The sequence below is a fragment of the Tursiops truncatus genome, chromosome 12 (assembly GCF_011762595.2).
Source record: "Tursiops truncatus isolate mTurTru1 chromosome 12, mTurTru1.mat.Y, whole genome shotgun sequence".
Taxonomy (NCBI): domain Eukaryota; kingdom Metazoa; phylum Chordata; class Mammalia; order Artiodactyla; family Delphinidae; genus Tursiops; species Tursiops truncatus.
The window spans coordinates 613692-628134 of record NC_047045.1 but is presented as its reverse complement, the minus strand read 5'-3'; the positions used below and the strand labels follow the sequence as shown (position 1 = coordinate 628134).

Genomic DNA, 14443 nt, shown 5'->3' with positions numbered 1-14443 from the left:
GGATGTCTGCCGCACCCCCACCCGAGAGGAGAAAACATCCGCAACGTGACTACTAGGAACCAGCTTCCCTCACAGGCAAGGGACCTGTGCCACTGCTCCCAACCATTCTGTCTGAGGCGCAGCAAGCCAAAACACTGAAATGCTGAGGTTTGCAGCAAAGAGGAGGTTTATTCTCAGGGCAGCCAAGCGAGGACGTGACGTGACAATAGGTCTCAAATCCGCCTCCCCAAAGGCAAGGGGCTTTGGGTATCTGTGGGATAAAGAGTAAAGAAGCAGGGCAGTATGAGGCATGGGGAGCGAGAGGAAAGGTGATTGGAAAAAGGTGTGCTCATCGTTGTTCTGAGCTGGCGTAACTAGGCTACAGGCCTCGGCACATTCTCAGGCTGGAGCTGGGGAAAACAGGAGCAGAATGGAAGATGACAGCGTGTGAAGGAGGTGTGGTGTCCATAGGTTCGGGGTCTGACGTGCTTCCTGCTGAAGCACCGATACCCGCCAAAGCCGTAAATGGGGTGCTGGGGAAAACAGGAGCAGAATGGAAGATGACAGCGTGTGAAGGAGGTGTGGTGTCCATAGGTTCGGGGTCTGACGTGCTTCCTGCTGAAGCACCGATGCCCGCCAAAGCAGTGAATGGGGTGCTGGGGAAAACAGGAGCAGAATGGAAGATGACAGCGTGTGAAGGAGGTGTGGTGTCCATAGGTTCGGGGTCTGACGTGCTTCCTGCTGAAGCACCGATGCCCGCCAAAGCCGTAAATGGGGTGCTGGGGAAAACAGGAGCAGAATGGAAGAGGACAGCGTGTGAAGGAGGTGTGGTGTCCATAGCTTCCATATTAGAGGTACTGCCTGCCTGATCTGAGAGCAGAGAGTGAAAGTGGGAGAGGCTCTTCCTAGATTCTAACTCCTCTGAATTTATAGCACTGGCTCTGCCTGGCTTTATGACATATCCATTGTAAGTGTCACAGAGAAGGAGCGGGCGGGGCAGGGGGTGAGGCAGGGGTCACATGCAAGCCCAGCTGGTGGCTTAACCCCGGCCCAAAGGCAAAGGGCGGGACCCCTTCTGGACTTTCTAGTGACTGGGACGTCTGGCTGTGGGTGGCAGGTGTTTGGCACCAGATGGGCCACCATGCAGAGACTGTTGGGGACTGTGGAAGCCTCCTCCAGAGCTCACCCTGCCTGGGGACTGGCTCTGCAGGCCCCTCAGCCCTGCGTATGTATCGGCCAGGCCTTCCCCACCACGGGGCCCAGAGGCCAGAGCCTGCTCAGACCTGAGGGCAGGAGGCAGCCAGAGCTTACCATGGTGGGGGCCACCTCGTCCGGAGACCTCCCCAGCTCCTCTGCGAGACCTGGAGACAGGATCGCCTTCTCCAGGGCTGCTCAGCTGCCAGCATCACCATGAGCCAGGTGGCCAAGGTTTCTGAGCAGGAGATGCAGAGCCCTGATCTGACTGGATGCTGCCAGACCATGATGTCCCTTCCTGGCAGATAGGTTCTTTCTTCACTTCTTTTTTGCAATTTGGTAAAAGAACATTTAAACCTTGGCCTGTCCTTCAGGGTATATAGATGGTAGTGGCTTAGCCGGGATTCGATCCAAGCCTGTGTGATTCTAGAGCTTGTGCTCTGGACTGTGGTGCCTCCTTATCGTATATGCTTCACGATTTACTTGTTTTTCTTTTTTTCTTGTAGTCCTTATGGTACTTAGCCCTAAGTGCCATACCTGTAACAAACAGCTACATTGCCCTGTAGGAGGTCTTCTTTTGTTCAACGCCTGAATTGGTCATCCACCACACTGTGTTCTAATCTCAGAAGATACAGGTCAGGGACCACCAGTTGTCAGCATGGCACCATTCCATATTTCTAATTGAGGCTTGAAGCCCGTATTTTCCCTTTGTCTAGTTTGAAGGATCCAGATATGTAAAGATGATATTCTAGATAAATCATGGGCTATCCTGAAAGAAATTCACCAGTGAATTGTTCCGTATGGATTAGAAGCCAGCTTCTCTGGCCTTCCTGGAGTATATCCAGTAAGGCGTCTCATTCATCTCTAGAAAGCAAATATATCGTTTATTGCAACTTCAGCGTGGAGCGATGTATTGGTATAAAGTACGATCAACACAATTTGGTCATTGTGAGTATGACAGCTGGGTCCACTCTTTACTAAACATATGTAACTCTAGGGATTCTTATGCCCAAGGGAGGAGACGTACTCTTGGCTGTCTAGGACAAGGGAAGCATGTGTTGTTATTCAGGAGCTGGAAGCTTCAACATGACAGGTAGGAATTGAACAATCCTGGTCTACACATCACTTGACCTTGCTTAAAACTTGTTTCTTTGGCTTGCTTCATTGGAGTGTTTTCTCCCTCCTGGGGCTGACATTGTTATGTATCACGCATGAGACATGTAGAAGTTTCAGAACCCAAAATCATATAGATCAGTAAAATAAACCTGTTGAAACTCACACTGGGCATAATTCATATATTCCAAAATCAGTTTGACCCTCTGCTCATGAGATTCTTTTTATGGTATGTCCCAGCAAATCTGGGCTTCCATCCCCAATAAATTTTGGGGTTGGAGGACACAAAAGCTTTTGCTCAGACCTAAATTCTGTCTGAAAAAAAGGGAAATATTATAAGCCCTTTGTAACCTCTCCAAGAGCAGAAATGATTTACAGCTGTGGCATTGAACCATAATTTCTCGATCTCATTTGAGAAGAGTTCAGTTAGAAACAGTGTCTTGATTTTTGTTTCTTTTGTTTCTTCCCTGTTTTCTTGTCTTGCTTACCAACAATCCATTGTAATTCATGAGTTAGTATGGCAGCAGGCTGAGTGTTCCCTGGAGCTCATTAAATGAAGTGTTTTTCCTAAAATGACGTTTGTCTCCTTGTTTTCAGCCCCTCTTCTTTCCTCTGCCCTTGACTATAACCAGAGCTCAGCAAAAGCTGAGTGACTTTGTGCAGACCTTACTTAGGCTCAGCCTTTTTTTCTTCATTATTTTATTCATGGCTCCTCCATTTCATTGTTTGCCTTCTCGAAATGTGTTGAAATCTTTCTGTGGTTGATGACTTCCAAAATATCTTGGCTTTTATTGGTTGATTAATTTTGGTATTTCTACAGTTTTATTTAGATATGGTTTCAGGAGGAACAGAAAGTAAATATATTTCCTAGTCTGCCATCTTGAGCTGAAAATCCCTGTGGATTTTAGCCTCCAATGTTCCCATGGGAAAACACCCAACCATGGCATTAATAGATGTAACACTCAAGATTTCAGCTTTTCTTGAGCAATCACTAAGGATTTCCTATGTGGTCACTTCTAATGGGGAAATTATAACTATCTCATGACGTTGATTTGAGGATTAAATTAGATAATGAACATGAAAATGCTTTGTAAGATTTAAAAATCTGTAAAAATGTTTTTTGTTATTATTTGATTTGTTGCTATTTCAACTTCACTTGACAGTTGTTTATGACCTTGCCTATGTGAGAAAATGCCCTCTGGGTTATTTTTTTTAAAGCCAGAATGTATTTTTCAACAGCTCAATGGAACTGACATCATTTGTGAAGGTTAAGGGTGAAGGGGTAAATGTTTCTTGACACCTATCACTTTACAGTGTTTTCAGGAACTAACTGACTCATATATTCCTCTTCCAAATTTGGTTGAGGACCTCCTACCAGCCACATGCTTTACGTCAGGTGTTGGAAAGCATTTTCTGGATTTTAAATATCTTAGGCTTTGTGGGCCATATACAGTTTCTGTAGCTTCTCCTCCTCTTTCCTCTTCAACAAGCTTTCTAAACGTGAGAACCATTATTAGCTCACAGTCCCCCAGATCCAGGCTGAGAGCCTGATTTGATTCGTGGCCATTATTTGCCAATTCCTGCTCTGCGTCTTCACTGAGGAGGGGGCCATGTTCGAGTAATCAGTTCTTTGAATCAACTGTTGGTCTTCTGGGGCTTGTCCTTGCTCTCCTACAGTCTCTAATCAGCGTGGCATCCAGAGAGATCTTGTTAAAACATAAGTCAGATCATGTCACGCAAATTTCTTCAATGGCTTCTTCACAGAAAATGCAAAGTCCTCAGAGTGCCTCCACAGACCTAGAAATCTGGGTGTCTGTTTCCTCTCTGACTGTTTCCTTCTCCTCTCCAATTTGCTCGCTCTGTTTTCCACCTCCTCTCCAATTTGCTCGCTCTGTTTTCCACACGCTGACATCCTTTCTGCTCCTTGGATACTCCAAGCCTACTCTTGCCTCATTGACTTTCTGCCGCAGGCCAGCCGCAGAAAGAGGATTTCACCGCCCAGGGTCAGAAGGGAAGGGGTAAGGAACTGAAGTAGCACCGACGAATGGGGTCAGAAGCCCATGGGGTCAGAAGGCTGCAATGAGAAGCCCACTCACCGCAACAGAGGATAGACCCCCGCTCGCCGAAACTAGAGAAAGCTCGCATGCAGCAATGAAGACCCAATGCAGCCAAAAATAAATAAATAAAACATAAAGTATAGAATCTTAAAAAAAATCTATAAAGAATATTACAAGAATAGAATCACAGGCCAGTTTCTCCTTTGAACATGCATGCAAAATGTGTAAAGAGAAGCACAAACTATATCCATGGTATGTGAAACAATCATATATCAGAATCAAAGTAGCTTTATTCTGGCAATGCAAGGTTGCTTTAATGTCCAAATGTGAAACTGATCCCAGGAATGAATTAGAGTGGGAGAAAAGTCATTTAAAACTGAAATCTTGGGACTTCCCTGGTGGTCCAGTGTTTAGAACATGGCGCTTTCACTGCTGGGGCCCTGGGGTCCAATCCCAGGTCAGGGAACTAAGATCCTGCAAGACATGAGGCAGGGCCCCGAAAAAAAAAAAAGGAAAGAAAGAAGTCTTAACCAGGAGAAGCACAAGATCGAATAAACATAACAGATAACACCTTATGAAAAGTAGGTGAAGATTATGGAATATTCTAAAATTTAAAACAAAAAGAAACTTTTAAAGATTCAAAAGGATGTGACAAATATTGTACATAGGCAAAAGTAAAATGAAATAAAATATACAAGTGATGGGAGCCCAAAATTCCAGATGCCCAAGTCCTGTCTCTGAAGATTCTCATTCAATGGGTTCAGGATTTCCTCCTTATTTAAAAACCTACAGGTGACTCTGGTACGATTCACAGATACAATGTAAAGCTTCTCTTTTACAGGAAAGAATACCAGATTATTTTGTTATCTTATAGTTATACTAACAGGTTGTACTATTGACGGATAAGTGTGCTGTGAAAATGCACCCCCACTAGGGGTAAAAAAGGAACTAGTAGTCTCTACTGCTACTTGGTGGCAGCACGCATGTATTGCAAGGGCAATTATTGTAGCAGTCCAAATTAGTGGAACATTTTAGAATTGGAAGACGACATACAGATCATCTAGTCAAGCTTCCAAGTATTATAGTTGTGAAAACTAAGGCCCATATAAATGAAATGATTTATCTCCAAAGAGCATTAGTGAAAGTATGAAATAAAAAATATCTCTGAACTTTTAATTTAGTGCTGTTTTTATTAATCTCAAGTATTAGCTTAAACTTCAGTGTGACAGATTTGGGATTGAATTCCTGCTCACGTTTACTGATTGCGTGTCTTTTAGTAAGTTACTGAAACACTTTTTTTTTAGATAGACGTATTTAATTATTTATCTTTGGCTGCCTAGGCTCTTCGTTGCTGTGCACGGGCTTTCCCTAGTTGCGGTGAGCGGGGGCTACTCTTTGTTGCAGTACGCGGGCTTCTCATTGTGGTGGCTTCTCGTTGTTGCTGAGCACGGGGTCTAGGTGCGTGGGCTTCAGTAGTTGTGGTTCACGGGCTCTAGCACGCAGGCTCAGTAGTTGTGGCACATGGTCTTAGTTGCTCCGCGGCATGTGGGATCTTCCCGGACCAGGGCTCAAGCGTGTGTCCCGTGCACTGGCAGGTGGATCCTTAACCACTGCGCCAACAGGGAAGCCTTACTAATACACTTTTAACTTTGCTTTTCACGTATGTAAAATGGTGAGCCTTGACTGATATAGAATATGAGATAACCTAGCACTGTTCTTAACACATATATGTAGTTAAAACTTTTTGGCTCTCATCCCTCTTAAACAGCCTCTATCCTCTTAATAATGAATGTGTCTTTCAGCTAGCAGAGCACCCCAGAGCTGACCACATTCTGGCAAGAGATATAGGATTCTTTTTCTTACTGGGGGTTCTTTATACCTGATATTTGAAGTGCACTTAAACATGAACAACTCTTGTTTATACTGTATTAATGGATTTGATGGATGAATTTTAGAAAGTAATATGCAGGAATTGAGCTGCCTTACCCTCAAGAAATATAATTCGATAGTGGTGGCTAGAACGATAAACAGTGTTTGGACAGGGAGTCCATATTGGATGTGAACTTCCTGTACTCCCATTCGTCTATTAAGAATAAAGAGAATCCTTTCAAAATGTGTTTTAAAGGGCAGTTATTTCTTTCTGCCTCATTTAAGTTACCTGCAAGAAAAAGACAATCTCCTGCATCCTTGTTTAATAGGCTTTTAATATAAAGCAGATAATTTTTTGCAACATTTCCCAAACTTTTCATTATCGAATTGGCTGAGGCTTCTCAACGATTATCATTTCACAACAATATCTCCATCTTCAGCCTCTTTCAATGAATTGGCCTAATAGATGTGCCATTAAAACAGAGCTTCACTCTCAACGTATTTTTAATTTTGTATTCAAAGGGTATGAAGGATTCAGCCATAACAGTGAGTGGATTTCTGATACATGCTACATGATGGATGCAACTAAGTGAAAGGAGTCAGGCATGAAAGGCTACATACTGTATGGTTCCATTTATATGAAATGTCCAGCAGTGGCAAATCCATACACACAGAAAAGATTCTACATCAGTGGTTGCCAGGGGTTTGGAGGAGAGGGAAATAGAGAATGACTCCTTAGGGTGTAGGTTTCCTCTTGGTTGATGAAGATGTTTTGCAGCTCGGCAGTGGTGATAGTTGCACAACATTGTGACGGTAGTAAATTCCACTGAATGGTACAGTGACTTGTAAAATGATCCAAATGGTGGAGTTTGTGTTATGTTCATTTTACTACAATAAAAAGGAGAAAGAATTCGGGAAAGACTTAGAGTTTGGGAAACTAAGGTGAACTGGTCAAGAAAAAGACAGCTCTATTCAGTTTTCTCTCAGCTCTCCCAGTGCATTAATCCTCAGCCAAAAGTAGGCTGAACTTGTAGATGATAGTCATTCAACACAGTCCAGGGAAAAGTAAATAAAGTAAAACCCAACTCTTCTTCTTTAGCACATGTATGAAAGGTTAACTTGCTGCTCAGCCACGTGGACATTCATGAAGACGTTTCACTTTAGGTGTCCTCTACTTCAGTACTTTACTCACAGCGCATTCACACATGTAGGCAACAGCATTCCTTAATTCGATGGAATCTGCAGCACTGGTTGTGATCAGTCTCATGAAAAGAAAAGGAAAGGTGGCGCGGAAGCGAAGGGAAGAGATTTTCAAGACAGAGACGATGTTTAAGATCTAACTCGGCTTGGCGGTCACAAAGATAAGGATTGAGAAGTAGACCCCTGGACTTGTCAACGGAGAAATCATTGGGGGCTTCAAGGAGATCAGTTTCACGAGAGTAGTGGGGCAGAAACCAGATCGCAGTGTAGATGGGAGGGGAGAAATGGGGGGCAAGTCAAGAAATTGATGGCAAAGGGAAAGCAGGGAGGGGTGGATAGGAGGACAGGAGAATGGAATGGAGGAGAGCATTTCCTTGTGGCTCTTTAATATGGCTGGGAGGGGCCAAAAGAGAAGGAGAGCGTGAAGGTGTAGGAAGAGGGGGTGGCATCCCGAGCCCAAGGAGGACTGGCCCCTGTCTTCAGCTCCCACCAGCTGGATGGTCCCTCCCTCTAGCTTTCCACGTAGGCTGTGGAAGTTGCCCCTTGCCTCCTTGGATCAGCTGCCCTTGATTCGTTCGTCCTTTTCTTATTTCTCAGCACATCTGGGTCATACGTTATGTGAAGACAAACAAGTCACCACTGATGCTTAATTTTCTTGAAAAATGCCCCAGGCAGGTACCATTTTGGAGAACTACCTATTGTGCCTCAGCAAGCCAAAGTAGCCCATTTTTCCTCTCTCATTGGGAGAGATTGCTGTTTCTTGGAGAACCTGATGAAGAGGGTGACTCGCGCTTAGGAGTAACGTTGCTTGAAAAGTGCAAAAGGTGAGGTAGTTTGGCTCTGAGGGGCCTCTGAGGCCTGAGACTTCCTGAGAGATGGCAGACTCACAGCTCCCATTTCCCTCTGACCCTGGGCTATGAGCTCATCAAATGAGATGGTAAATAAAGTCACTGACATGGTTTAAAGGATAATTTTGTTCTCTCTTGTTCACTCAGAGCAAATTGAATGGAATTTGCATACAACATATGGATGAACTATCCATACGATGGGGCTTGACCATATCCTCGTGGTTCCCCTTCCCTTTTCTACCTCTGGGCCCTTTAGCTCTGCAGACTTAACCCTACACCATCAATCCACCCAGTCGGTCCACTGGACGTCTCTTCCTCTTTCGCATCTGGTCGTTGTCGTCACCTTGTTCTCCACTACCGCCTCCTGCAGTAGCTGTTAGGTCCAGAGAGGTTGGTTCACTGTGAGCAGGTAACTGTCAACTCCATGGACAGGTGGAAGTGACTTGGCAGCCGGGATGCGCCCACCCTGAGTTCATCATACCAATGAGGGTCAAGGAGAATGGGGATGCAGCTGGTCTGCAGAGCCCCGGCAGTTCTGAGACACATGTTCCTGGATCCACACGTTGCTCCATACCCAGCCTTGCCTTTCTTTTTTCTCTCTCTTGACTCCATCCAGGTTTCTGCTCTCCTTGTCCCTTTGGGGAGGGAGGCCAGTACCAGTCCAGGTGTAGTCCCCCAAAGCGTCCTACTTCCAAGCGTTACGTAGGCTTGTATATCCACTTGCTTGGGTTGCCCTGGCATTCGTGCCAACAAGTTGAGTGGTTTAAGCCCTAGGCTCTCTTTTCTGGCAAGAATGTGCCTAAAAATCTCCACCTCTGGTTTGGTGGCCCCTAAAAATTCCCAGTCAGTTTTGGTGAGGGGACACTTGGTGACAGTGTTGTCTTTCGAAATGAGTAGTTCCGTTACCGACGATACTTTGCTCCCCATACATTATTTATAAGGTTTCCCTGTTTGTATGTGCAAACTATTTGTGTGTATATTTTGAGAAATACATTGTACAGGCCTCTTTTTTATTTCTTCCACACACCCTAGAGATGTCATAGAGGCGGTAAATGTGTCCAACTTTTTGAGAAATTGGAACAATCAAGGCTTACCTGTATGGAATGCTGTTAACGATGTCAATTCCCGCGACAGTACCTTTCATCTGAGACACTTAGGGACTGTTAACAGATTAAAAGTAGTAAAAGACACGGATAGAGAGAATTTTCATTATCTTGTGCTCTGAAATCTTGGATTTTCGTTGGTTTGAAAGGGCCTGAAAATGTATTTTTTTTTAGTAGGGACATAGAAGCCTCTAGCGGTATTCTTAATAAAGCAAGGTGAGTTATAAGCAATCATCTGATGGAGGGTAAATGTACCACACTCCAGTTTAAGAAAAATACAATATAAAAGTCTTACCATGGAAGAAAATCTTTATATGATCTCTTGTAAAAAAAGCTTCAAGAAACATAAAGACATGACACCGTATTCAGTTTCAAGTCAGTGACTTGTAAGCAAGGCAAAGCAAAGACAGTCTGATTAAGGCCGTTGCATTGTTCTGGCATTTTTTAGGTCTCACCCATTTCTGTGGCCTTTTTAGAACCTAAGCTTCTAGGGCACAGAGAACTTCATCTTGACGTAGGGCTGAGCAAATGCACGGAGCATTTCTCAATAAGTAGGCATTAAATTCTTAGTCCAGAAGGGGCCTTGAGATGCCCTCTCTTTACTCCTTGGTAGAACTGTTTTAACCATCCCCCGAAAAGAGATTTTTTTCTTTAAATCTCAAAATTCAGAGATTCCACAATCAGAACTTCCTTTTCATATTGCCATGTGGTCTGCTGTGGGCATCTGTCGAATGGTGTGAACTCTGCGTGGGGAGTCTGGCCTACCCTCGAGGCCCACGGTTTGGGCTGCGGTGGTGCCATGCTGTGCTCAGGGGCCTTCTTTTTTGGAAGTCTGGGCTCCAGTGAGCCTTGGTCATGCTCTTTTATGGAACCTTGGGTGCTAGACCACTCTGACCCTCAGTCTCTTTTGCAGGTTCTGGGGAGGATTAAATGAGCTCATGTGATATCCAGGTGACTGAGGCAGAGTCGGCTCGGGATGAATCTTTGCTTCGTTTTCATTAGCTGCGGAGAAGACGATGACAGCTTGGTGCCTCTCCAACTTTAATATGGGTATGCCTCTCTTGTGGATCTTGTTAAATGCAGGCTGGTATTCAGTAGTTCTGGGTGGGGCCTGGATTCTGTGCTTCTAACAAGCTCCTAGGTGACGGTGACGCTGAGGGCAAGGGTTTGGCACCTGCGTTTCTCCCTTTCCGGAAGAGCAGGATGTCTGCCGCACCCCCACCCGAGAGGAGAAAACATCCGCAACGTGACTACTAGGAACCAGCTTCCCTCACAGGCAAGGGACCTGTGCCACTGCTCCCAACCATTCTGTCTGAGGCGCAGCAAGCCAAAACACTGAAATGCTGAGGTTTGCAGCAAAGAGGAGGTTTATTCTCAGGGCAGTCAAGCGAGGACGTGATGTGACAATAGGTCTCAAATCCGCCTCCCCAAAGGCAAGGGGCTTTGGGTATCTGTGGGATAAAGAGTAAAGAAGCAGGGCAGTATGAGGCATGGGGAGCGTGAGGAAAGGTGATTGGAAAAAGGTGTGCTCGTCATTGTTCTGAGCTGGCTTAACTAGGCTACAGGCCTCAGCACATTCTCAGGCTGGAGTTTTCGGCCCTCTGATGGCAGGAGGTCAAAAGGCACTTGCCCAGGTGGAAGATCAGTGGTCCTCTCCACTCTAAACCAGTTCAGCCTAACCAGGCACAGCTGATTCCAAGTTCCTGGACGATCACGGGGCAAACATCTTATTGCTTATGCTACATGCTACTTGGAGGACGTGCAGGTGTTCAAGCTACCTTGATGAGTGAAGACGGGATTTGACTAATCATGACACCTTGTTTCACCTCCAGGCGAGCAGAAGAGAGCTGTAGGCTGAGTCTGGCTCCAGGCACCTGGAATTGGAGGCAGGTGGTTTAAAAACGGGCTCTCCCACCCTCTGTGTGATATTAGGTAGATAGACTATTGAACCTTCCTGTGCCTGTTTCTCCAGAAGCAGCATGGGGACACTCAGAGTCCCTCTCTTGGGGGCTGTTATGGGGCTTCAGTGAGATATAGATGCATGCACAGGCACACGGGAGACACCCAGTGTGTGTTCCCTTCGTGCTTATTTTTATTAGGACACCAGTATTGTTAGAAGATTTCTGGTTTGGACAACAAATTAGATAGGTGGTCATTGCTATAGTTTATGCGAGAGCAATTCACATTGCCATTTGCAAAAAAGTAGTTGGTTGTCCAATGGGGATTATAAACATCCGTTTAACATGAGCTACTGAACAGATAGTTTACACAGTAACTACTTTATTTAAAATCAATTCTCTTTGTTTTCTTAAGCAATTGTTAACCCCCAATTTCGTGAGTACTACCAAGTAAGTCACTTGAAAATCATCTAGAGCAATCTGTTTCACTTAGCAAGCCTAAAGCTATAGATCAACCATTTTATTTACTGTTCTATGACAAAAATTACTCTAAACAGCTATTCCCTGGATAAGTAATCAGCTAAAGCTAGTTTGACTGACTAAATCGATTTACTGAGTTAATAAGCCAGTTGTTTTAGAATAGGTCGAATGCATATTTCTCATCCATTCTGCATTAAAGTGTTTCCCATTCGTACATACCCACATTCCTACTTCTGTGCTGTAGGGCTTGGCTGAACTACACCTGCCTTCAGTGAAACTTTTCTCTCCTGCACAATTGGAGATAATTTTAGTCTCCTCGTGACTCCCACGGGGTTACCTCTGTTGTGACACTTGACTATTTGGTGGCATATTTTATTTGAAAAAGCCTTCCGTTACTCCGGGCACGTCAAACAGTAAATGCTTTCTCTTCGTAAACCTGCATGACAGTTTTCTGAACTCTTCTGCTCTGGGCAAGATTCATCAGTACACCAGGCAAACATAGTGAAAGAGGAGACAGTACTTGTGTTGTATTCAATTGGGTCTTGATACCTAAGTGTGACTCTTAACCAAGGATTATGCAGTAGTTAAGGACACAGATTAAAGTTGTTTAGGGTGTGTCCTAAAGTGTCAGTGGCAGAATTTAAGTCTCTACTCTGGAAATTGTAGACCTGAGACAAACTACTTCCCTAAACGTCATTTCCTACATCTGAGAAAGATAATAGTATCTACCTTGTAGTAGACTGAATAATACCATTGCCTCCAAATGTCCACATTCTACTCTCCAGAACCTGTGAATGTCACCTTAAATGGCAGAAGGCACTTTGCCAGTGGGATGAAAGTAATGGTTCTCAGATGGGAAGATTCTCCTGGACTACCTGGATGGGCCCAAATATAACCACTGGTGTTCTCGTAAGAGAGAGGCAGAGGGAATTTGTACTCCAAAGAGAATGTGATGACGAAGTTGGGGTTGCATTGATGTGGCCAGAAGTGAAGGAATGCTGGCGAGGAAACAGATTCTCGCTTAGAGCCTCTAGAAGGAGGATGGATGGCCCTGTCGACTTCTGGTTTCAGCCCAGGGAAACTGGTTTTGGACCTCTGTCTTCCAGAACCATAAGAAAATAAGTGGGTTTTGTTAGAAGCAAGCACATTTGTAGTCATTTGTTACAGCAGCCATAGGGAACTGATGCCTACCTCATAGGAAGTAGTTCTCCAATTAAAATGTGTGACTGGAAACACACTTAGTGGCATGTGTGACACACACTAGTTATGCTACCATAGGTCGTTCTTGGAAACTGAAGCCTTGGTTTTGAGAGATCATCAAAACCAGTACAATGGTTGCCATGTTTCTCCTTGTTCAGCCTGGTGACCAACCCGGTAGAGAGAGCTCCATCCTTTCCCACAGGACCCCACTTGTGGGTATGTAGAGGGAAGCGGTTATGTCTCACTTAAGGCACCTTTTTCTTTTCCTTTCTACTTTTGTCTTCATTAATCTTCATCCAACTGACCTTTCTAAATCTTACAGAAAACAAAACCATTTCTCCATGGATTCAGATACTACCCCAAGTTAATATTCCAACCAAGTTCTTGTTCTTCCGGGTCTCATCACCAGAAATTCCTGAGCCTAAATCTACTCTAGTTTCTAGGATCACTCATTTTCTCATTTCTCCCTTCTCCTTTTAGTTCAGAGTCTTGTCAATTTAGTTCCTTCCCTAACCACAACTTATAGTACGGTGACACAGCAAAGTGATGAAAGTCTAGACGGTCTGGTTTTAATCCCGGGTTTTGCCACCTACTTACTGTGTGGCATTAGGCAAGCTATTCAACGTCTCTGGGCCTCAGTTTCCCCCAAGAAAGTGAACATTATGAATATTCCCTACCTCTAGGGTTGCCATTATGAGGAATAAGTGAGTTAATATTTGCTAAGCCCTTAGAATAGTACTTGTTATAGTCTAAGCACTACAGTTGTGCTTGTTAATAATAATAAATGAAATTCCAAGCGTATAACTTACTCAACTTTCTGTCATAACTTTGAAGTGTTGGTCTGTCTGTTGGCTCAGGTTGCAGGTAAATGAGTCGAGGCATGGGCTGAGGCATTGCTATCACTGGGTGGTGTGTTCCCAGAACTTGGAACAGCGGTGTGAAATGGGTAGTGGTTCTATTGGAGACAGGGCAGACTGGAAAATGACAGCCTGGGAAGGAGGTGTGGTGTCCATAGCTTTGGTGTTACAGGTGCTGCCTGCTGAAGCACCAGTGCCGGCCTAAGCCGTAAATGGGGTGCTGGGGTAAAGAGGAGCAGGATGGAAGATGACAGCGTGGGAAGGAGGTGTGGTGTCCATAGGTTCGGGGTCTGAGGTGCTGACTGCTGAAGCACCGATGCCCACCAAAGCCGTAAATGGGGTGGTGGGGAAAACAGGAGCAGAATGGAAGATGACAGCGTGGGAAGGAGGTGTGGTGTCCATAGGTTCGGGGACTGAGGTGCTGACTGCTGAAGCACCGATGCCCACCAAAGCCATAAATGGGGTGGTGGGGAAAACAGGAGCAGAATGGAAGATGACAGCGTGTGAAGGAGGTGTGGTGTCCATAGGTTCGGGGTCTGACGTGCTTCCTGCTGAAGCACCGATGCCCGCCGGGGCCGTAAATGGGGTGCTGGGGAAAACAGGAGCAGAATGGAAGAGGACAGCATGTGAAGGAGGTGTGGTGTC

The 14443-nt window shown here is 45.0% G+C and overlaps 2 long non-coding RNA genes across 4 annotated transcripts in view; one reads left to right on the top strand and one right to left on the bottom strand.

The window, feature by feature from the left end:
• LOC117314454 (uncharacterized) overlaps positions 1-14443 on the top strand; it is a 30888-nt gene that overhangs the window by 6696 nt on the left and 9749 nt on the right. Inside the window, exon 4 of the long non-coding RNA XR_012324658.1 lies at positions 10277-10413. This is a non-coding gene — a long non-coding RNA (uncharacterized lncRNA). The remainder of the gene's footprint in view (positions 1-10276; positions 10414-14443) is intronic.
• On the bottom strand, positions 176-13009 carry LOC141275971 (uncharacterized). Of its 3 annotated transcripts, XR_012324660.1 has the most exons (4): positions 12933-13009; positions 11961-12028; positions 11142-11237; positions 10726-10814 (listed from the first exon to the last, which is right to left on the bottom strand). It is a non-coding gene; the product is annotated as an uncharacterized lncRNA (long non-coding RNA). The 3 variants fall into 3 exon arrangements; XR_012324661.1 differs by lacking the exons at positions 10726-10814; positions 12933-13009 and adding an exon at positions 176-250 and having other exon boundaries at positions 11961-12085; XR_012324659.1 differs by lacking the exon at positions 12933-13009 and having other exon boundaries at positions 11961-12085.